This window comes from Schistocerca gregaria, chromosome 3, assembly GCF_023897955.1.
Source record: "Schistocerca gregaria isolate iqSchGreg1 chromosome 3, iqSchGreg1.2, whole genome shotgun sequence".
In the NCBI taxonomy this organism is placed as follows: domain Eukaryota; kingdom Metazoa; phylum Arthropoda; class Insecta; order Orthoptera; family Acrididae; genus Schistocerca; species Schistocerca gregaria.
The window spans coordinates 51637524-51661372 of record NC_064922.1 but is presented as its reverse complement, the minus strand read 5'-3'; positions in this window follow the sequence as shown (position 1 = coordinate 51661372).

Sequence of the window (23849 nt, the reverse complement as noted above, 5' to 3'; positions counted from 1 at the left end):
CCATGCGCATTTTCCCCCACGGGAGTAATATTTCAAACAGTCTATGATTTGATCGTTCCCTCGAAGACCAGTAGTATTTTCCGATGCGCATCTGGAGGAATTCTGTAATCTGTGGACCTTCAAAGTGTTGATGAAGCACAGAAATTGCATCGGGATTTAATACAACAGTCACCATGCGCATTTTCCTCCATGGGAGAAATGTCTCAAACAGTCTACTGTTTGATCGTTCCCTGGAAGACCAGTAGTAGTTTCCGATGCACATCTGGAGGCATTCTGTAATCTGTGGACCCTCAAAGTGTTGATGAAACACAGAAATTGCATTGTGATTGAATACAACAGTCACCATTCGCACTTTCCTCCATGGGAGTAATGTCTCAAACAGTAGTAGTGTCCGATGCACATCTTGAGACATTCTGTAATCTGTGAACGTTCAAAGTGTTGATGAAACACAGAAATTGCATCGGGATTGAATACAACAGTCACCAGTGCACTTTCCTACTTGGGAGTAATGTCTCAATCTGTCACTGATTTGATCGTTCCCTGAAGACCAGTAGTAGTTTCCGGTGCACATCTGGATGCATTCTTTAATTTGTGGTCTATCCGGGGGTTGATGAAACACAGAAATTGCATCGGCATTGAATACAACAGACACCATGCGAACTTTCAGCCATGGGAGTAATGTCTCAAACAGTCTACGCCTTGATTGTTCCCTGGAAGAAAAGTAGTTTCCGAAGCACATCTTGTGACATTCTGTAATCTGTGGACTATCAGAGTGTTGATGAAACACAGAAATTGCATCGGGATTGAATACAACAGTCACCATTCGCACTTTCCTCCATGGGAGTAATGTCTCAAACAGTCTACGCTTTGATCGTTCCCTGGAAGACCAGTAGTAGTTTCCGATGCACATCTGGTGGCATTCTGTAATCTGTGGACTATCAGAGTGTTGATGAAACACAGAAATTGCATCGGGATTGAATACAACAGTCACCATGCGCATTTTCCCCCACGGGAGTAATATTTCAAACAGTCTATGATTTGATCGTTCCCTCGAAGACCAGTAGTATTTTCCGATGCGCATCTGGAGGAATTCTGTAATCTGTGGACCTTCAAAGTGTTGATGAAGCACAGAAATTGCATCGGGATTTAATACAACAGTCACCATGCGCATTTTCCTCCATGGGAGAAATGTCTCAAACAGTCTACTGTTTGATCGTTCCCTGGAAGACCAGTAGTTGCTTCCGATGCACATCCGGTGGCATTCTGTAATCTGTGGGCCATCAGATTGTTGATGAAACACAGAAATTACATCGGGATTGAATACAACAGTCACCATGCGCACTTTCCCCCCATGGGAGTAATGTCTCAAACAGTCTATGATTTGATCGTTCCCTCGAAGACCAGTAGTAGTTTCCGATGCACATCTGGAGGCATTCTGTAATCTGTGGACCATAAAAGTGTTGATGAAACACAGAAATTGCATCGTGATTGAATACAACAGTCACCATGCGCACTTTCCTCCATGGGAGTAACGTCTCAGACAGTCTATGCTTTGATCGTTCCCAGGAAGACCAGTATTAGTTTCCGATGAACATCTGGAGGCAATCTGTAATCTGTTGACTATCAGAGTGTTGATGAAACACAGAAATTGCATCTGGTTTGAATACAACAGTCACCATTCGCACTTTCCGCCATGTGAGTAATGTCTCAAACAGTCTACGCTTTGATCATTCCCTGGAAGAACAGTAGTAGTTTTCGATACACATCTTGAGGCATTCTGTAATCTGTGGACTTTCAAAGTGTTGATGAAACACAGAAATTGCATCGGGATTGAATACAACACTCACCATGCTCAGGTTCCTCCATGGGAGTAATGTCTCAAACTGTCAACGATTTGATCGTTCCCTGAAGACCAGTAGTAATTTCCGATGCATATCTGGAGGTATTCTGTAATTTGTGGCCTATCCGGGTGTTGATGAAACACAGAAATTGCATCGGCATTGAATACAACAGTCACAATGCGAACCTTCCTCCATGGGAGTAATGACTCAAACAGTCTACGCCTTGATCGTTCCCTGGAAAAAAGTAGTAGTCTACGATGCAAATCTGGTGGCATTCTGTAATCTGTGGACTATCAGAGTGTTGATGAAACACAGAAATTGCATCGGGATTGAATACAACAGTCATCATGCCCACTTTCCTCCACGGGAGTAATGTCTCAAACAGTCTACGCTTTGATTGTTCGATGGAAGACCAGTAGTTGTTTCCGATGCACATCTGGTATCATTCTGTAATCTGTGCACTGTCAGAGTGTTGATGAAATACAGAAATTGCATCGGGATTGAATACAACAGTCACCATGCGCACTTTCCTCCACTGGAGTAATGTCTCAAACAGTTTACGCTTTGATCGTTCCCAGCAAGGCCAGTAGTAGTTTCCAATGCACATCTGGAGGCATTCTGTAATCTGTGGACTATCAGAGTGTTGATGAAACACAGAAATTGCATCAAGATTGAATACAATTGTCACCATGCGCACTTTCTTCCTCGGGAGTAATGTCTCAAACAGTCTATGATTTGATCGTTTCCTCGAAGACCAGTAGTAGTTTCCGATGCACATCTGGATGCATTCTGTAATCTGTGCACCTTCAAAGTGTCGATGAAACACAGAAATTGCATCGTGATTGAATACAACAGTCACCATCGGCACATTCCTCCATGTGAGTAATGCCTCAAACAGTCTATACTTTGATCGTTCTCAGGAAGACCAGTAGTAGTTTCCGATGCACATTTGGAGGCAATCTGTAATCTGTGGACTATCAGAGTGTTGATGAAACACAGATATTTAATCGGGATCGAATACAACAGTCACCATTCGCACTTTCCTCCATGGGAGTAATGTCTCAAATAGTCTACGCTTTGATCGTTCCCTGGAAGACCAGTAGTAGTTTCCGATGCACATCTTGAGACATCCTGTAATCTGTGCACTGTCAGAGTGTTGATGAAATACAGAAATTGCATCGGGATTGGATACAACAGTCACCATGCGCACTTTCTTCCACTGGAGTAATGTCTCAAACAGTTTACGCTTTGATCGTTCCCAGCAAGGCCAGTAGTAGTTTCCAATGCACATCTGGAGGCATTCTGTAATTTGTGGTCTATCCGGGTGTTGATGAAACACAGAAATTGCATCAAGATTGAATACAATAGTCACCATGCGCACTTTCATCCTCGGGAGTAATGTCTCAAACAGTCTATGATTTGATCGTTTCCTCGAAGACCAGTAGTAGTTTCCGATGCACATCTGGAGGCATTATGTAATCTGTGCACCTTCAAAGTGTCGATGAAACACAGAAATTGCATCGTGATTGAATACAACAGTCACCATCGGCACATTCCTCCATGTGAGTAATGCCTCAAACAGTCTATACTTTGATCGTTCTCAGGAAGACCAGTAGTAGTTTCCGATGCACATCTTGAGGCAATCTGTAGTCTGTGGACTATCAGAGTGTGTATGAAACACAGAAATTGCATCGGGATTGAATACAACAGTCACCATGCGCACTTTCCGCCATGGGAGTTATGTCTCAAACAGTCTATGCTTTGATCATTAACAGGAAGACCAGTAGTAGCTTCCGATTCACATTTGGAGGCAATCTGTAATCTGTGGACTATCAGAGTGTTGATGAAACACAGATATTTAATCGGGATTGAATACAACAGTCACCATGCACACTTTCCCCCACGGGAGTAGTGTCTCAAACAGTCTATGCTTTGATCGTTCCCAGGATGACCAGTAGTAGTTTCCGATGCACATCAGGAGGCAATCTGTAATCTGTGGACTATCAGAGTGTTGATGAAACACAGAAATTGCAACTGGATTGAATACATCAGTCACCATTCGCACTTTCCTCCATGGGAGTAATGTCTCAAACAGTCTACGCTTTGATCGTTCCCTGGAAGTCCAGTAGTAGTTTCCGATGCACATCTTGAGACATTCTGTAATCTGTGGACCTTCAAAGTGTTGATGAAACACGGAAATTGCATCGGGATTGACTACAACAGTCACCAGCGCACTTTCCTCCATGGGAGTAATGTCTCAAACATTCTACGCTTTGATCGTTCCCTTGAAGACCAGTAGCAGTTTCCGATGAACATCTGGAGGCATTCTGTAATCTGTGGACTAACTGAGTGTTGATGAAACACAGAAATTGCATCAGGATTGAATACAACAGTCATCATGCGCACTTTCCCCCACGGGAGTAATGTCTCAAACAGTCTATGCTTTGATCATTAACAGGAAGACCAGTAGTAGCTTCCGATGCACATTTGGAGGCAATCTGTAATCTGTGGACTATCAGAGTGTTGATGAAACACAGATATTTAATCGGGATCGAATACAACAGTCACCATTCGCACTTTCCTCCATGGGAGTAATGTCTCAGACAGTCTATGCTTTGATCGTTCCCAGGAAGACCAGTAGTAGTTTCCGATGAACATCTGGAGGCAATCTGTAATCTGTTGACTATCAGAGTGTTGATGAAACACAGAAATTGCATCTGGTTTGAATACAACAGTCACCATTCGCACTTTCCTCCATGTGAGTAATGTCTCAAAGAGTCTACGCTTTGATCGTTCCCTGGAAAAACAGTAGTAGTTTCCGATACACATCTTGAGGCATTCTGTAATCGGTGGACCTTCAAAGTGTTGATGAAACACAGAAATTGCATCGGGATTGAATACAACTGTCACCATGCGCAGTTTCCTCCATGGGAGTAATGTCTCAAACTGTCAACGGTTTGATCGTTCCCTGATGACCTGTAGTAGTTTCCGATGCACATATGGAGGCATTCTGTAATCTGTGAACTATCAGAGTGTTGATGAAACACAGAAATTGCTTCGGGATTGAATACAACATTCACCATGCGCACTTTAATCCACTGGAGTAATGTCTCAAACAGTCTACGCTTTGATCGTTCCCTGCAAATCCAGTAGAAGTTTCCGATGAACATATGGGGGCATTCTGTAATCTGTGGACTATCAGAGTGTTGATGAAACACAGAAATTGCATCGGGATTGAATACAACAGTCATCATGCCCACTTTCCTCAACGGGAGTAATGTCTCAAACAGTCTACGCTTTGATTGTTCCCTGGAAGACCAGTAGTTGTTTCCGATGCACATCTGGTATCATTCTGTAATCTGTGCACTGTCAGAGTGTTGATGAAACACAGAAATTGCTTCGTGATTGAATACAACATTCACCATGCGCAGTTTAATCCACTGGAGTAATGTCTCAAACAGTCTACGCTTTGATCGTTCCCTGCAAATCCAGTAGAAGTTTCCGATGAACATATGGGGGCATTCTGTAATCTGGGGACTATCACAGTGTTGATGAAACACAGAAATTGCATCGGGATTGAATACAATAGTCACCATGCGCACTTTCTTCCTCGGGAGTAATGTCTTAAACAGTCTATGATTTGATCGTTCCCTCGAAGACCAGTAGTAGTTTCCGATGCACATCTGGAGGCATTCTGTAATCTGTGCACCTTCAATGTGTTGATGAAACACAGATATTGCATCCTGATTGAATACAACAGTCACCATGGGCACATTCCTCCATGGGAGTAATGCCTCAACTAGTCTATGCCTTGATCGTTCCCAGAAAGACCAGTAGTAGGTTCCGATGCACATCTGGAGGCAATCTGTAGTCTGTGGACTATCAGAGTGTTGATGAAACACAGAAATTGCATCGGGATTGAATACAACAGTTACCATGCGCACTTTTCCCCACGGGAGTAATGTCTTAAACAGTCTATGATTTGATCGTTCCCTCGAAAACCAGTAGTAGTTTCCGATGCACATCTGGAGGCATTCTGTAATTTGTGGTCTATCCGGGTGTTGATGAAACACAGAAATTGCATCGGCATTGAATACAACAGACACCATGCGAACTTTCCGCCATGGGAGTAATGTCTCAAACAGTCTACGCCTTGATCGTTCCCTGGAAGAAAAGTAGTGGTTTCCGAAGCACATCTGGTGTCATTCTGTAATCTGTGTACTATCAGAGTGTTGATGAAACACAGTAATTGCATCGGGATTGAATACAACATTCACCATGCGCACTTTCCTCCACTGGAGTAATGTCTCAAACAGTCTACGCTCTGATCGTTCCCTGGAAGACCAGTAGTAGTTTCCGAAGCATATCTGGTGGCATTCTGTAGTCTGTGGACTATCAGAGTGTTGATGAAACACAGTAATTGCAACGGGATTGAAACAACAGTCACCATTAGCACTTTCCTCCATGGGAGTAATGTCTCAAACAGTCTACGCTTTGATCGTTCCCTGGAAGACTTGTAGTAGTTTCCGATGCACATCTGGAGGCATTCTGTGTTCTGTGGACTAACTGAGTGTTGAAGAAACACAGAAATTGCATCGGGATTGAATTCAACAGTCACCATGCGCATTTTCCCCCACGGGAGTAATGTCTCAAACAGTCTATGATTTGATCGTTCCCTCGAAGACCAGTAGTAGTTTCCGATGCACATCTTGAGACATTCTGTGATCTGTGAACCTTCAAAGTGTTGATGAAACACAGAAATTGTATCGGGATTGAATACAACAGTCACCAGTGCACTTTCCTCCATGGGAGTAATGTATCAATCTGTCATCGATTTGATCGTTCCCTGAAGACCAGTAGTAGTTTCCGATGCACATCTGGAGGCATTCTGTAATTTGTGGTCTATCCGGGTGTTGATGAAACACAGAAATTGCATCGGCATTGAATACAACAGACACCATGCGAACTTTCCGCCATGGGAGTAATGTCTCAAACAGTCTACGCCTTGATCGTTCCCTGGAAGAAAAGTAGTAGTTTCCGAAGCACGTCTTGTGGCATTCTGTAATCTGTGGACTATCAGGGTGTTGATGAAACACAGAAATTGCATCGGGATTGAATACAACAGTCACCATTCGCACTTTCCTCCATGGGAGTAATGTCTCAAACAGTCTACGCTTTGATCGTTCCCTGGAAGACCTGTAGTAGTTTCCGATGCACATCTGTAGGCATTCTGTAATCTGTGGACTAACTGAGTGTTGATGAAACACAGAAATTGCATCGGGATTGAATACAACAGTCACCATGCGCACTTTCCTCCACTGGAGTAATGTCTCAAACAGTCTACGCTTTGATCGTTCCCTGGAAGACCAGTAGTAGTTTCCGATGCACATCTGGAGGCATTCTGTAATCTGTGGACCTTCAAAGTGTTGATGAAACACAGAAATTGCATCGTGAGACAACAGTCACCATGCGCACTTTCCTCCATGTGAGTAATGTCTCAGACAGTCTACGCTTTGATCGTTCCCAGGAAGACCAGTAGTAGTTTCCGATGAACATCTGGAGGCAATCTGTAATCTGTTGACTATCAGTGTTGATGAAACACAGAAATTGCCACTGGTTTGAATACAACAGTCACCATTCGCACTTTCCGCCATGTGAGTAATGTCTCAAACAGTCTACGCTTTGATCGTTCCCTGGAAAAACAGTAGTAGTTTCCGATACACATCTTGAGGCATTCTGTAATCTGTGGACCTTCAAAGTGTTGATGAAACACAGAAATTGCATCGGGATTGAATACAACTGTCACCATGCGCAGTTTCCTCCATGGGAGTAATGTCTCAAACTGTCAACGGTTTGATCGTTCTCTGAGGACCAGTAGTAGTTTCCGATGCACATTTAGAGGCATACTGTAATCTGTGAACCTTCAATGTGTTGATGAAACACAGAAATTGCATCCTGATTGAATACAACAGTCACCATGGGCACATTCCTCCATGGGAGTAATGCCTCAACTAGTCTATGCTTTGATCGTTCCCAGAAAGACCAGTAGTAGTTTCCGATGCACATCTGGAGGCAATCTGTAGTCTGTGGACTATGAGAGTGTTGATGAAACACAGAAATTGCATCGGGATTGAATACAACAGTCACCATGCGCACTTTCCTCCATGGGAGTAAAGTCTCAAGCAGTCTATGCTTCGATCGTTCCCAGGAAGACCAGTAGTAGCTTCCGATGCACATTTGGAGGCAATCTGTAATCTTTGGACTATCAGAGTGTTGAAGAAACACAGAGATTGCATCGGGATTGAATACAACTGTCACCATTCGCACTTTCCTATATGGGAGTAATGTCTCAAACAGTCTACGCTTTGGTCGTCCACTGGAAGACCAGTAGCAGTTTCCGATGCACATCTGGAGGCATTCTGTAATCTGTGGACTATGAGAGTGTTGATGAAACACAGAAATTGCATCGGGATTGAATACAACAGTTACCATGCGCACTTTTCCCCACGGGAGTAATGTCTCAAACAGTCTATGATTTGATCGTTCCCTCGAAGACCAGTAGTAGTTTCCGACGCACATCTGGAGGCAATCTGTAATCTGTGGACTAACAGAGTGATGATGAAACACAGAAATTGCATCTGGATTGAATACAACAGTCACCATTCGCACTTTCCTCCATGGGACTAATGTCTCAAACAGTCTACGCTTTGATCGTTCCCTGGAAGACCAGTAGTAGTTTCCGATGCACATCTTGAGACATTCTGTAATCTGTGGACCTTCAAAGTGTTGATGAAACACAGAAATTGCATCGGGATTGAATACAACAGTCACCAGCACACTTTCCTCCATGGGAGTAATGTCTCATTCAGTCATCGATTTGATTGTTCCCTGAAGACCAGTAGTAGTTTCCGATGCACATCTGGAGGCATCCTGTATTTTGTGGTCTATCCGGGTGTTGATGAAACACAGAAATTGCATCGGCATTGAATACAACAATCACCATGCGAACTTTCCGCCATGGGAGTAATGTCTCAAACAGTCTACGCCTTGATCGTTCCCTGGAAGAAAAGTAGTAGTTACCGAAGCACGTCTGGTGTCATTCTGTAATCTGTGTACTATCAGAGTGTTGAGGAAACACAGTAATTGCATCGGGAATGAATACAACAGTCACCATGCGCACTTTCCTCCACTGGAGTAATGTATCAAACAGTCTACGCTTTTACTGTTCCCTGGAAGACCAGTAGTAGTTTCCGAAGCATATCTGGTGGCATTCTGTGATCTGTGGACTAACTGAGTGTTGATGAAACACAGAAATTGCATCGGGATTGAATACAACATTCACCATGCGCAATTTCCTCCACTGGAGTAATGTCTCAAACAGTCTACGCTTTGATCGTTCCCTGGAAGACCAGTAGTAGTTTCCGATGCTTATCTGGAGGCATTCTGTAATCTGTGGACCTTCAAAGTGTTGATGAAACACAGAAATTGCATCGCGATTGAATACAACAGTCACCATGAGCACTTTCCTCCATGGGAGTAATGTCTCAGACAGTCTATGCTTTGATCGTTCCCAGGAAGACCAGTAGTAGTTTCCGATGAACATCTGGAGGCAATCTGTAATCTGTTGACTATCAGAGTGTTGATGAAACACAGAAATTGCATCTGGTTTGAATACAACAGTCACCATTCGCACTTTCCTCCATGTCAGTAATGTCTCAAACAGTCTACGCTTTGATCGTTCCCTGGAAAAACGGTAGTAGTTTCCGATACACATCTTGAGGCATTCTGTAATCTGTGGACCTTCAAAGTGTTGATGAAACACAGAAATTGCATCGGGATTGAATACAACTGTCACCATGCGCAGTTTCCTCCATGGGAGTAATGTCTCAAACAGTCTACGCTTTGGTCGTCTCCTAGAAGACCAGTAGCAGTTTCCGATGCACATCTGGAGGCATTCTGTAATCTGTGGACCTTCAAAGTGTTGATGAAACACAGAAATTGCATCTGGATTGAATACAACAGTCACCATTCGCACTTTCCTCCATGGGAGTAATGTCTCAAACAGTCTACGCTTTGATCGTTCCCTGGAAGACCAATAGTAGTTTTCGATGCACATCTTGAGACATTCTGTAATCTGTGGACCTTCAAAGTGTTGATGAAACACAGAAATTGCATCGTGATTGAATACAACAGTCACCAATGGCACATTCCTCCATGGGAGTAATGCCTCAAACAGTCTATGCTTTGATCGTTCCCAGAGAGACCAGTAGTAGTTTCTGATGCACATCTGGAGGCAATCTGTAGTCTGTGGACTATGAGAGTGTTGATGAAACACAGTAATTGCATCGGGATTGAATACAACAGTCACCATGCGCACTTTCCTCCATGGGAGTAAAGTCTCAAGCAGTCTATGCTTCGATCGTTCCCAGGAAGACCAGTAGTAGCTTCCGATGCACATTTGGAGGCAATCAGTAATCTTTGGACTATCAGAGTGTTGAAGAAACACAGAGATTGCATCGCGATTGAATACAACTGTCACCATTCGCACTTTCCTCCATGGGAGTAATGTCTCAAACAGTCTACGCTTTGGTCGTCTCCTAGAAGACCAGTAGCAGTTTCCGATGCACATCTGGAGGCATTCTGTAATCTGTGGACCTTCAAAGTGTTGATGAAACACAGAAATTGCATCTGGATTGAATACAACAGTCACCATTCGCACTTTCCTCCATGGGAGTAATGTCTCAAACAGTCTACGCTTTGATCGTTCCCTGGAAGACCAATAGTAGTTTTCGATGCACATCTTGAGACATTCTGTAATCTGTGGACCTTCAAAGTGTTGATGAAACACAGAAATTGCATCGGGATTGAATACAACAGTCACCAGCGCACTTTCCTCCATGGGATTAATGTCTCAATCTGTCATCGATTTGATTGTTCCCTGAAGACAAGTAGTAGTTTCCGATGCACATCTGGAGGCATTCTGTAATTTGTGGTCTATCTGGGTGTTGATGAAACACAGAAATTCCATCGGCATTGAATACAACAATCACCATGCGAACTTTCCGTTATGGGAGTAATGTCTCAAACAGTCTACGCCTTGATCGTTCCCTGGAAGAAAAGTAGTAGTTTCCGATGCACATCTTGTGGCAGTCTGTAATCTGTGGACTATCAGTGTGTTGATGAAACACAGAAATTGCGTCGGGATTGAATACAACAGTCACCATGCGCACTTTCCTCCACGGGAGTAAAAATCTCAAACAGTCTACGCTTTGATCATTCCCTGGAAGACAAGTAGTTGTTTCCGATGCACATCTGGTGTCATTCTGTAATCTGTGTACTATCAGAGTGTTGATGAAACACAGTAATTGCATCGGGATTAAATACAACAGTCACCATGCGCACTTTCCTCCTCTGGAGTAATGTCTCAAACAGTCTACGCTTTCATCGTTCCCTGGAAGACCAGTAGTAGTTTCTGATGCACATCTGGAGGCATTCTGTAGGCTGTGGACTAACTGAGTGTTGAAGAAACACAGAAATTGCATCGGGATTGAATACAACAGTCACCATGCGCATTTTCCCCCACGGGAGTAATGTCTCAAACAGTCTATGATTTGATCGTTCCCTCGAAGACCAGTAGTAGTTTCCGACGCACATCTTGAGACATTCTGTAATCTGTGGACTAACTGAGTGTTGATGAAACACAGAAATTGCATCAGGATTGAATACAACAGTCACTATGCGCACTTTCCCCCACGGGAGTAATGTCTCAAACAGTCAATAATTTGATCGTTCCCTCGAAGACCAGTAGTAGTTTCCGATGCACATCTGGAGGCATTCTGTAATCTGTGGACTATCAGAGTGTTGATGAAACACAGATATTTGCATCAAGATTGAATACAATAGTCACTATGCGCACTTTCTTCCTCGGGAATAATGTCTCAAACAGTCTATGATTTGATCGTTTCCTCGAAGACCAGTAGTAGTTTCCGATGCACATCTGGAGGCATTCTGTAATCTGTGCACCTTCAAAGTGTTGATGAAACACAGAACTTGCATCGTGATTGAATACAACAGCCACCATGGGCACATTCCTCCATGTGAGTAATGCCTCAAACAGTCTATGCTTTGATCGTTCTCAGGAAGACCAGTAGTAGTTTCCGATGCACATCTGGAGGCAATCTGTAGTTTGTGGACTATCAGAGTGTTGGTGAAACACAGAAATGGCATCGGGATTGAATACAACAGTCACCATTCACACTTTCCTCCATGCGAGTAATGTCTCAAACAGTCTACGCTTTGATTGTTCCCTAGAAGACCAGTAGTAGTTTCTGATGCACATCTTGAGACATTCTGTAATCTGTGGACCTTCAAAGTGTTGATGAAACACAGAAATTGCATCGGGATTGAATACAACAGTCACCAGCGCACTTTCCTCCATGGGAGTAATGTCTCAAACAGTCTACGCTTTGATCGTTCCCTTGAAGACCAGTAGCTGTTTCCGATGCACATCTGGAGGCATTCTGTAATCTGTGGACTAACTGAGTGTTGATGAAACACAGAAATTGCATCAGGATTGAATACAACAGTCACTATGCGCTCTTTCCCCCACGGGAGTAATGTCTCAAACAGTCAATAATTTGATCGTTCCCTCGAAGACCAGTAGTAGTTTCCGATGCACATCTGGAGGAATTCTGTAATCTGTGGACCTCAAAGTGTTGATGAGACACAGAACTTGCATCGGGATTGAATACAACAGTCACCATGCGCACTTTCCTCCACGGGAGTAAAAATCTCAAACAGTCTACGCTTTGATCATTCCCTGGAAGACAAGTAGTTGTTTCCGATGCACATCTGGTGTCATTCTGTAATCTGTGTACTATCAGAGTGTTGATGAAACACAGTAATTGCATCGGGATTAAATACAACAGTCACCATGCGCACTTTCCTCCTCTGGAGTAATGTCTCAAACAGTCTACGCTTTCATCGTTCCCTGGAAGACCAGTAGTAGTTTCTGATGCACATCTGGAGGCATTCTGTAGGCTGTGGACTAACTGAGTGTTGAAGAAACACAGAAATTGCATCGGGATTGAATACAACAGTCACCATGCGCATTTTCCCCCACGGGAGTAATGTCTCAAACAGTCTATGATTTGATCGTTCCCTCGAAGACCAGTAGTAGTTTCCGACGCACATCTTGAGACATTCTGTAATCTGTGGACTAACTGAGTGTTGATGAAACACAGAAATTGCATCAGGATTGAATACAACAGTCACTATGCGCACTTTCCCCCACGGGAGTAATGTCTCAAACAGTCAATAATTTGATCGTTCCCTCGAAGACCAGTAGTAGTTTCCGATGCACATCTGGAGGCATTCTGTAATCTGTGGACTATCAGAGTGTTGATGAAACACAGATATTTGCATCAAGATTGAATACAATAGTCACTATGCGCACTTTCTTCCTCGGGAATAATGTCTCAAACAGTCTATGATTTGATCGTTTCCTCGAAGACCAGTAGTAGTTTCCGATGCACATCTGGAGGCATTCTGTAATCTGTGCACCTTCAAAGTGTTGATGAAACACAGAACTTGCATCGTGATTGAATACAACAGTCACCATGGGCACATTCCTCCATGTGAGTAATGCCTCAAACAGTCTATGCTTTGATCGTTCTCAGGAAGACCAGTAGTAGTTTCCGATGCACATCTGGAGGCAATCTGTAGTTTGTGGACTATCAGAGTGTTGGTGAAACACAGAAATGGCATCGGGATTGAATACAACAGTCACCATTCACACTTTCCTCCATGCGAGTAATGTCTCAAACAGTCTACGCTTTGATTGTTCCCTAGAAGACCAGTAGTAGTTTCTGATGCACATCTTGAGACATTCTGTAATCTGTGGACCTTCAAAGTGTTGATGAAACACAGAAATTGCATCGGGATTGAATACAACAGTCACCAGCGCACTTTCCTCCATGGGAGTAATGTCTCAAACAGTCTACGCTTTGATCGTTCCCTTGAAGACCAGTAGCTGTTTCCGATGCACATCTGGAGGCATTCTGTAATCTGTGGACTAACTGAGTGTTGATGAAACACAGAAATTGCATCAGGATTGAATACAACAGTCACCATGCGCACTTTCCCCCACGGGAGTAATGTCTCAAACAGTCTATGATTTGATCGTTCCCTCGAAGACCAGTAGTAGTTTCCGATGCACATCTGGAGGCATTCTGTAATCTGTGGACCTCAAAGTGTTGATGAGACACAGAACTTGCATCGGGATTTAATACAACAGTCACCATGCGCATTTTCCTCCATGGGAGAAATGCCTCAAACAGTCTACAGTTTGATCGTTCCCTGGAAGACCAGTAGTTGCTTCCGATGCACATCCGGTGGCATTCTGAAATCTGTGGACTATCAGATTGTTGATGAAACACAGAAATTGCATCGGGATTGAATACAACAGTCACCATGCGCACTTTCTCCCCACGGGAGTAATGTCTCAAACAGTCTATGATTTGATCGTTCCCTCGAAGACCAGTAGTAGTTTCCGATGCACATCTGGAGGCATTCTGTAATCTGTGGACCTTCAAAGTGTTGATGAAACACAGAAATTGCATCGTGATTGAATACAACAGTCACCATGCGCACTTTCCTCCATGGGAGTAATGTCTCAGACAGGCTATGCTTTGATCGTTCCCAGGAAGACCAGTAGTAGTTTCCGATGAAGATCTGGAGGCAATCTGAAACTGTTGACTATCAGAGTGTTGATGAAACACAGAAATCGCATCTGGTTTGAATACAACAGTCACCATTCGCACTTTCCTCCATGTGAGTAATGTCTCAAACAGTCTACGCTTTGATCGTTCCCTGGAAGAACAGTAGTAGTTTCCGATACACATCTTGAGGCATTCTGGAATCTGTGGACCTTCAAAGTGTTGATGAAACACAGAAATTGCATCGGGATTGAATACAACAGTCACCATGCGCAGTTTCCTCCATGGGATTAATGTCTCAAACTGTCAAGGATTTGATCGTTCCCTGAAGACCAGTAGTAGTTTCCGATGCACATCTGGAGGCATTCTGTAATTTGTGGTCTATCCGGGTGTTGATGAAACACAGAAATTGCATCGGCATTGAATACAACAGTCACCATGCGAACCTTCCTCCATGGGAGTAATGTCTCAAACAGTCTATGCTTTGATCGTTCCCTGGAAAAATGTAGTAGGTTCCGATGCAAATCTGGTGGCATTCTGTAATCTGTGGACTATCAGAGTGTTGATGAAACACAGAAATTGCATCGGGATTGAATACAATAGCCACCATGCGCACTTTCCTCCACTGGAGTAATGTCTCAAACAGTCTACGCTTTGATCTTTTCCTGCAAGGCCAGTAGTAGTTTCCAATGCACATCTGGAGGCATTCTGTAATCTGTGGACTATCAGATTGTTGATGAAACACAGAAATTGCATCGGGATTGAATACAACAGTCACCATGGGCACATTCCTCCATGTGAGTAATGCCTCAAACAGTCTATGCTTTGATCGTTCTCAGGAAGACCAGTAGTAGTTTCCGATGCACATCTGGAGGCAATCTGTAGTCTGTGGACTATCAGAGAGTTGATGAAACACAGAAATTGCATCGGGATTGAATACAACAGTCACCATGCGCACTTTCCGCCATGGGAGTAATGTCTCAAACAGTCTACGCTCTGATCGTTCCCTGGAAGACCAGTAGCAGTTTCCGATGCACATCTGGAGGCATTCTGTAATCTGTGGACCTTCAAAGTGTTGATGAAACACAGAAATGGCATCGGGATTGAATACAACAGTCACCATGCGCACTTTCCTCCATGGGAGTAATGTCTCAAACAGTCAATAATTTGATCGTTCCCTCGAAGACCAGTAGTAGTTTCCGATGCATATCTGGAGGCAATCTGTAATCTGTGGACCTTCAAAGTGTTGATGAAACACAGAAATGGCATCGGCATTGAATACAACAGTCACCATTCGCACTTTCCTCCATGCGAGTAATGTCTCACACAGTCTACGCTTTGATCGTTCCCTGGAAGACCAGTAGTAGTTTCCGATGCACATCTTGAGACATTCTGTAATCTGTGGACCTTCAAAGTGTTGATGAAACACAGAAATTGCATCGGGATTGAATACAACAGTCACCAGCGCACTTTCCTCCATGGGAGTAATGTCTCAAACAGTCTACGCTTTGATCGTTCCCTTGAAGACCAGTAGCAGTTTCCGATGCACATCTGGAGGCATTCTGTAATCTGTGGACCTTCAAAGTGTTGATGAAACACAGAAATGGCATCGGGATTGAATACAACAGTCACCATGCGCACTTTCCTCCATGGGAGTAATGTCTCAAACAGTAATTAATTTGATCGTTCCCTCGAAGACCAGTAGTAGTTTCCGATGCACATCTGGAGGCAATCTGTAATCTGTGGACCTTCAAAGTGTTGATGAAACACAGAAATGGCATCGGCATTGAATACAACAGTCACCATTCGCACTTTCCTCCATGCGAGTAATGTCTCAAACAGTCTACGCTTAGATCGTTCCCTGGAAGACCAGTAGTAGTTTCCGATGCACATCTTGAGACATTCTGTAATCAGTGGACCTTCAAAGTGTTGATGAAACACAGAAATTGCATCGGGATTGAATACAACAGTCACCAGCGCACTGTCCTCCATGGGAGTAATGTCTCAAACAGTCTACGCTTTGATCGTTCCCTTGAAGACCAGTAGCAGTTTCCGATGCACATCTGGAGGCATTCTGTAATCTGTGGACTAACTGAGTGTTGATGAAACACAGAAATTGCATCAGGATTGAATACAACAGTCACGATGCGCACTTTCCCCCACGGGAGTAATGTCTCAAACAGTCTATGATTTGATCGTTCCCTCGAAGACCAGTAGTAGTTTCCGATGCACATCTGGAGGCATTCTGTAATCTGTGGACCTTCAAAGTGTTGACGAAACACAGAACTTGCATCGATTTAATACAACAGTCACCATGCGCATTTTCCTCCATGGGAGAAATGCCTCAAACAGTCTACAGTTTGATCGTTCCCTGGAAGACCAGTAGTTGCTTCCGATGCACATCCGGTGGCATTCTGAAATCTGTGGACTATCAGATAGTTGATGAAACACAGAAATTGCATCGGGATTGAATACAACAGTCACCATGCGCACTTTCTCCCCACGGGAGTAATGTCTCAAACAGTCTATGATTTGATCGTTCCCTCGAAGACCAGTAGTAGTTTCCGATGAACATCTGGAGGCAATCTGTAATCTGTTGACTATCAGAGTGTTGAAGAAACACAGAAATCGCATCTGGTTTGAATACAACAGTCACCATTCGCACTTTCCTCCATGAGAGTAATGTCTCAAACAGTTTACGCTTTGATCGTTCCCTGGAAGAACAGTAGTAGTTTCCGATACACATCTTGAGGCATTCCGGAATCTGTGGACCTTCAAAGTGTTGATGAAACACAGAAATTGCATCGGGATTGAATACAACTGTCACCATGCGCAGTTTCCTCCATGGGATTAATGTCTCAAACTGTCAAGGATTTGATCGTTCCCTGAAGACCAGTAGTAGTTTCCGATGCACATCTGGAGGCATTCTGTAATTTGTGGTCTATCCGGGTGTTGATGAAACACAGAAATTGCATCGGCATTGAATACAACAGTCACCATGCGAACCTTCCTCCATGGGAGTAATGTCTCAAACAGTCTATGCTTTGATCGTTCCCTGGAAAAATGTAGTAGGTTCCGATGCAAATCTGGTGGCATTCTGTAATCTGTGGACTATCAGAGTGTTGATGAAACACAGAAATTGCATCGGGATTGAATACAACAGTCATCGTGCCCACTTTACTCCACGGGAGTAATGTCTCAAACAGTGTACGCTTTGATTGTTCCCTGGAAGACCAGTAGTTGTTTCCGATGCACATCTGGTATCATTCTGTAATCTGTGCACTGTCAGAGTGTTGATGAAATACAGAAATTGCATCGGGATTGAATACAACAGTCACCATGCGCACATTCCTCCACTGGAGTAATGTTTCAAACAGTCTACGCTTTGATCGTACCCTTGAAGACCAGTAGCAGTTTCCGATGCACATCTGGAGGCATTCTGTAATCTGTGGACTAACTGAGTGTTGAGGAAACACAGATATTGCATCGGGATTGAATACAACAGTAACCATCCGCACTTTCCTCCATGAGAGTAATGTCTCAAACTGTCATCGATATGATCGTTCCCTGAAGACCAGTAGTAGTTTCCGATGCACATCTAGAGACATTCTGTAATTTGTGGTCTATCCGGGTGTTGATGAAACACAGAAATTGCATCGGCATTGAATACAACAGTCACAATGCGTACTTTCCTCCATGGGTGTAATGTCTCAAACAGTCTACGCCCTGATTGTGCACTGGAAGAAAAGTAGTAGTTTCCGATACACATCTGGATTCATTCTGTAATCTGTGGACTATCAGAGTGTTGATGAAACACAGTAATTGCATCAGGATTGAAACAACAGTCACCATTCGCACTTTCCTCCATGGGAGTAATGTTTCAAACAGTCTACCCTTTGATCGTTCCCTTGAAGACCAGTAGCAGTTTCCGATGCACATCTGGAGGCATTCTGTGATCAGTGGACCAATTGAGTGTTGATGTAACACAGAAATTGCATCGGGATTGAATACAACAGTCACCATGCGCACTTTCCCCCACGGGAGTAATGTCTCAAACAGTCAACAAATTTGATCGTTCCTTCGAAGACCAGTAGTAGTTTCCGATGCACATCTGGAGGCAATCTGTAATCTAAGGACCTTCAAAGTGTTGATGAAACACAGATATTGCATCGTGATTGAATAGAACAGTCACCATGCGCACATTCCTCCATGGGAGTAATGTTTCAAACAGTCTATGCTTTGATCGTTCCCTGGAAGTCCAGTAGTAGTTTCCGATGCACATCTGGAGGCAATCTGTAGTCTGTGGACTATCAGAGTGTTGATGAAACACAGAAATTGCATCGGGATTGAATACAACAGTCAGCATGCGCACTTTCCCCCACGGGAGTAATGTCTCAAACAGTCATCGATTTCATCGGTCCCTGAAGACCAGTAGTAGTTTCCGATGCACATCTGGAGGCATTCTTTAATTTGTGGTCTATCAGGGTGTTGATGAAACACAGAAATTCCATCGGCATTGAATACAACAGTCACCATGCGATCTTTCCTCAATGGGAGTAATGTCTCAAACAGTCTACGCCCTGATCGTTCCCTGGAAGAAAAGTCGTAGTTTCCGATGCACATTTGGAGGCATTCTGTAATCTGTGGACTATCAGAGTGTTGTTGAAACACAGAAATTGCATCGCGATTTAATACAACAGTCACCAAGCACACTTTCCCCCATGGGAGTAATGACTCCAGCAGTCTACGCATTGATCGTTCCCAGGAAGATCAGAAGTAGTTTCCGATGCACATCTGGTGGCATTCTGTAATCTGTGGACTATGAGAGTGTTGATGAAACACAGAAATTGCATCGTGATTGAATACAACAGTCACCATCCGCACTTTCCTCCATGGGAGTAATGTCTGAAACAGTCCACGTTTTGATCGTTCCCTGGAAGACCAGTAGTAGTTTCCGATGCACATCTGGTGGCATTCTGTAATCTGTGGACTATCAGAGTGTTGATGAAACACAGAAATTGCATCGGAATTGAATACAACAGTCACCATGCCCACTTTCCTCCACGGAAGTAATGTCTCAAACAGTCTCCGCTTTGATCGTTCCCTGGAAGACCCGAAGTAGTTTCCCTGCACATCTGGAAGCATTCTGTAATCTGTGGACTAACTGAGTGTTGAGGAAACACAGAAATTGCATCGGGATTGAATACAACAGTAACCCGCCGCACTTTCCTCCATGAGAGTAATGTCTCAAACTGTCATCGATATGATCGTTCCCTGAAGACCAGTAGTAGTTTCCGATGCACATCTAGAGGCATTCTGTAATTTGTGGTCTATCCGGGTGTTGATGAAACACAGAAATTGCATCGGCATTGATTACAACAGTCACAATGCGTACTTTCCTCCATGGGTGTAATGTCTCAAACAGTCTACGCCCTGATTGTGCACTGGAAGAAAAGTAGTAGTTTCCGATACACATCTGGATTCATTCTGTAATCTGTGGACTATCAGAGTGTTGATGAAACACAGTAATTGCATCAGGATTGAAACAACAGTCACCATTCGCACTTTCCTCCATGGGAGTAATGTCTCAAACAGTCTACCCTTTGATCGTTCCCTTGAAGACCAGTAGCAGTTTCCGATGCACATCTGGAGGCATTCTGTAATCAGTGGAAAAATTAAGTGTTGATGTAACACAGAAATTGCATCGGGATGGAATACAACAGTCACCATGCGCACTTTCCCCCACGGGAGTAATGTCTCAAACAGTCAACAAATTTGATGGTTCCTTCGAAGACCAGTAGTAGCTTCCGATGCACATCTGGAGGCAATCTGTAATCTAAGGACCTTCAAAGTGTTGATGAAACACAGATATTGCATCGTGATTGAATAGAACAGTCACCATGCGCACATTCCTCCATGGGAGTAATGTTTCAAACAGTCTATGCTTTGATCGTTACCAGGAAGACCAGTAGTAGTTTCCGATGCACATTTGGAGGCAATCTGCAATCTGTGGACTATCAGAGTGTTGATGAAACACAGAAATTGCAAGGGATTGAATACAACAGTCACCATTCGCACTTTCCTCCATGGGAGTAATGTCTCAAACAGTCTACGCTTTGATCGTTCCCTGGAAGACCAGTAGCAGCTTCCGATGCACATCTGGAGGCATTCTGTAATCTGTGGATTAACTGAGTGTTGATGAAACACAGAAATTGCATCGGGATTGAATACAACAGTCACCATGCGCACTTTCTTTCACAGGAGTAATGTCACTATCAGTCTATGCTTTGATCGTTTCCTCGAAGACCAGTAGTAGTTTCCGATTCACTTCTGAAGGCATTCTGTAATCTGTGGACCTTCAAAGTGTTGATATAACACAGAAATTGCATCGTGATTGAATACAACGGTCACCTTGGCACTTCCATCCATCGGAGTAATGCCTAAACAGTCTATGCTTTGATCGTTCCCAGGAATACCAGTAGTAGTTTCCGATGCACATCTGGAGGCAATCTGTAGTCTGTGGACTATCAGAGTGTTGATGAAACACAGAAATTGCATCGGGATTGAATACAACAGTCAGCATGCGCACTTTCCCCCACGGGAGTAATGTCTCAAACAGTCATCGATTTGATCGGTCCCTGAAGACCAGTAGTAGTTTCCGATGCACATCTGGAGGCATTCTTTAATTTGTGGTCTATCAGGGTGTTGATGAAACACAGAAATTCCATCGGCATTGAAGACAACAGTCACCATGCGATCTTTCCTCAATGGGAGTAATGTCTCAAACAGTCTACGCCTTGATCGTTCCCTGGAAGAAAAGTCGTAGTTTCCGATGCACATTTGGAGGCATTCTGTAATCTGTGGACTATCAGAGTGTTGTTGAAACACAGAAATTGCATCTCGATTTAATACAACAGTCACCAAGCACACTTTCCCCCATGGGAGTAATGACTCCAGCAGTCTACGCTTTGATCGTTCCCAGGAAGACCAGAAGTAGTTTCCGATGCACATCTGGTGGCATTCTGTAATCTGTGGACTATCAGAGTGTTGATGAAACACAGAAATTGCATCGGGATTGAATACAACAGTCACCATGCCCACTTTCCTCCACGGAAGTAATGTCTCAAACAGTCTCCGCTTTGATCGTTCCCTGGAAGACCGGAAGTAGTTTCTCATGCACATCTGGAAGCATTCTGTAATCTGTGGACTAACTGAGTGTTGAGGAAACACAGAAATTGTATCGGGATTGAATACAACAGGAACCATCCGCACTTTCTTCCATGAGAGTAATGTCTCAAACTGTCATCGATTTGATCGTTCCCTGAAGACCAGTAGTAGTTTCCGATGCACGTCTCGTGGCATTCTGTAATCTGTGGACTATGAGAGTGTTGATGAAACACAGTAATTGCATCGGGATTGAAACAAAGGTCACCATTCGCACTTTCCTCCATGGGAGTAATGTCTCAAACAGTCTACGCTTTGATCGTTCCCTGGAAGACCAGTAGTAGTTTCCGATGCACATCTGGAGGCATTCTGTAATCTGTGGACTAAATGAGTGTTGATGAAACATAGAAATTGCATCGGGATTTAATACAACAGTCACCATGCTCACTTTCTTCCACGGGAGTAATATCTCAAACAGTCTATGCTTTGATCGTTTCCTCGAAGACCAGTAGTAGTTCCGATGCACATCTGGAGGCATTCTGTAATCTGTGGACCTTCAAAGTGTTCAAGAAACACAGAAATTGCATCGTGATTGAATACAACAGTTACCATGCGCATTTTCCTCCATGGGTGTAATGCCTCAAACAGTCTATGCTTTGATCGTTCCCAGGAAGACCAGTAGTAGTTTCCGATGCACATCTGGTGGCATTCTGTAATCTGTGGACTATCAGAGTGTTGATGAAACACAGTAATTGCATCGGGATTGAAACAACAGTCACCATTCGCACTTTCCTCCATGGGAGTAATGTCTCAAACAGTCTACGCCTTGATCGTTCCCTGGAAGAAAAGTAGTAGTTTCCGATGCACATCTGGAGGCAACCTGTAATCTGTGGACTATCAGAGAGTTGATGAAACACAGAAATTGCATCGGGATTTAATACAACAGTCACCATCCGCACTTTCCTCCATGGGAGTAATGTCTGAAACAGTCCACTCTTTGATCGTTCCCCCGAAGACCTATAGTAGTTTCCGATGCACATCTGGTGGCATTCTTTAATCTGTGGACTATCAGAGTGTTGATGAAACACATAAATTGCATCGGGATTGAATACAACGGTCATCATGCGCATTTTCCCCCACGGGAGTAATCTCTCAAACAGACTATGATTTGATCGTTCAATCGAAGACCAGTAGTAGTTTCCGATGCACATCTGGAGGCATTCTGTAATCTGCGGAACTTCAATGTGTTGATGAAACACAGAAATTGCTTCGGGATTGAATACAATAGTCACCATGCGCACTTTCCTCCATGGGAGTAAATATCTCACACAGTCTACGCTTTGATCGTTCCCTGGAAGACCAGTAGTAGCTCCCGATGCACATCTTGAGGCATTCTGTAATCTGTGGACCTTCAAAGTGTTGATAAAACACAGAAATTGCATCGGGATTGAATACAACAGTCACCATGCGCATTTTCCTCCATGGGAGTAATGTCTCAAACTGTCTTCGATTTGATCGTTCCCTGAAGACCAGTAGTAGTTTCCGATGCACATCTGGAGGCATTCTGTAATTTGTGGTCTATCCGGGTGTTGATGAAACACAGAAATTGTATCGGCATTGAATACAACAGTCACAATGCGAACTTTCCTCCATGGGAGTAGTGTCTCAAACTATCTACGCCTTGATCATTCCCTGGAAGAAAAGTAGTAGTTTCCGATGCACATCTGGAGGCATTCTGTAAACTGTGGACTATCAGAGTATTTATGAAACACAGAAATTGCATCGGGATTGAATACAACATCACCATCCGCACTTTAATCCATGGGAGTAATGTCTGAAACAGTCCACGCTTTGATCATCCACTGGAAGACCAGTAGTAGTTTCCGATGCACATCTGGCGGCATTCTGTAATCTGTGGACTACCAGAGTGTTGATGAAACACATTAATTGCATCGAGATTGAAACAACCGTCACCATCCGCACTTTCCTAAATGGGAGTAATGTCTCAAACAGTTTACGCTTTGATCGCTCCATGGAAGACCAGTAGTAGTTTCCGATGCACATCTGGAGGCAATCTGTAATCTGTGGACTAACTGAGTGTTGATGAAACACAGAAATAGCATCGGGA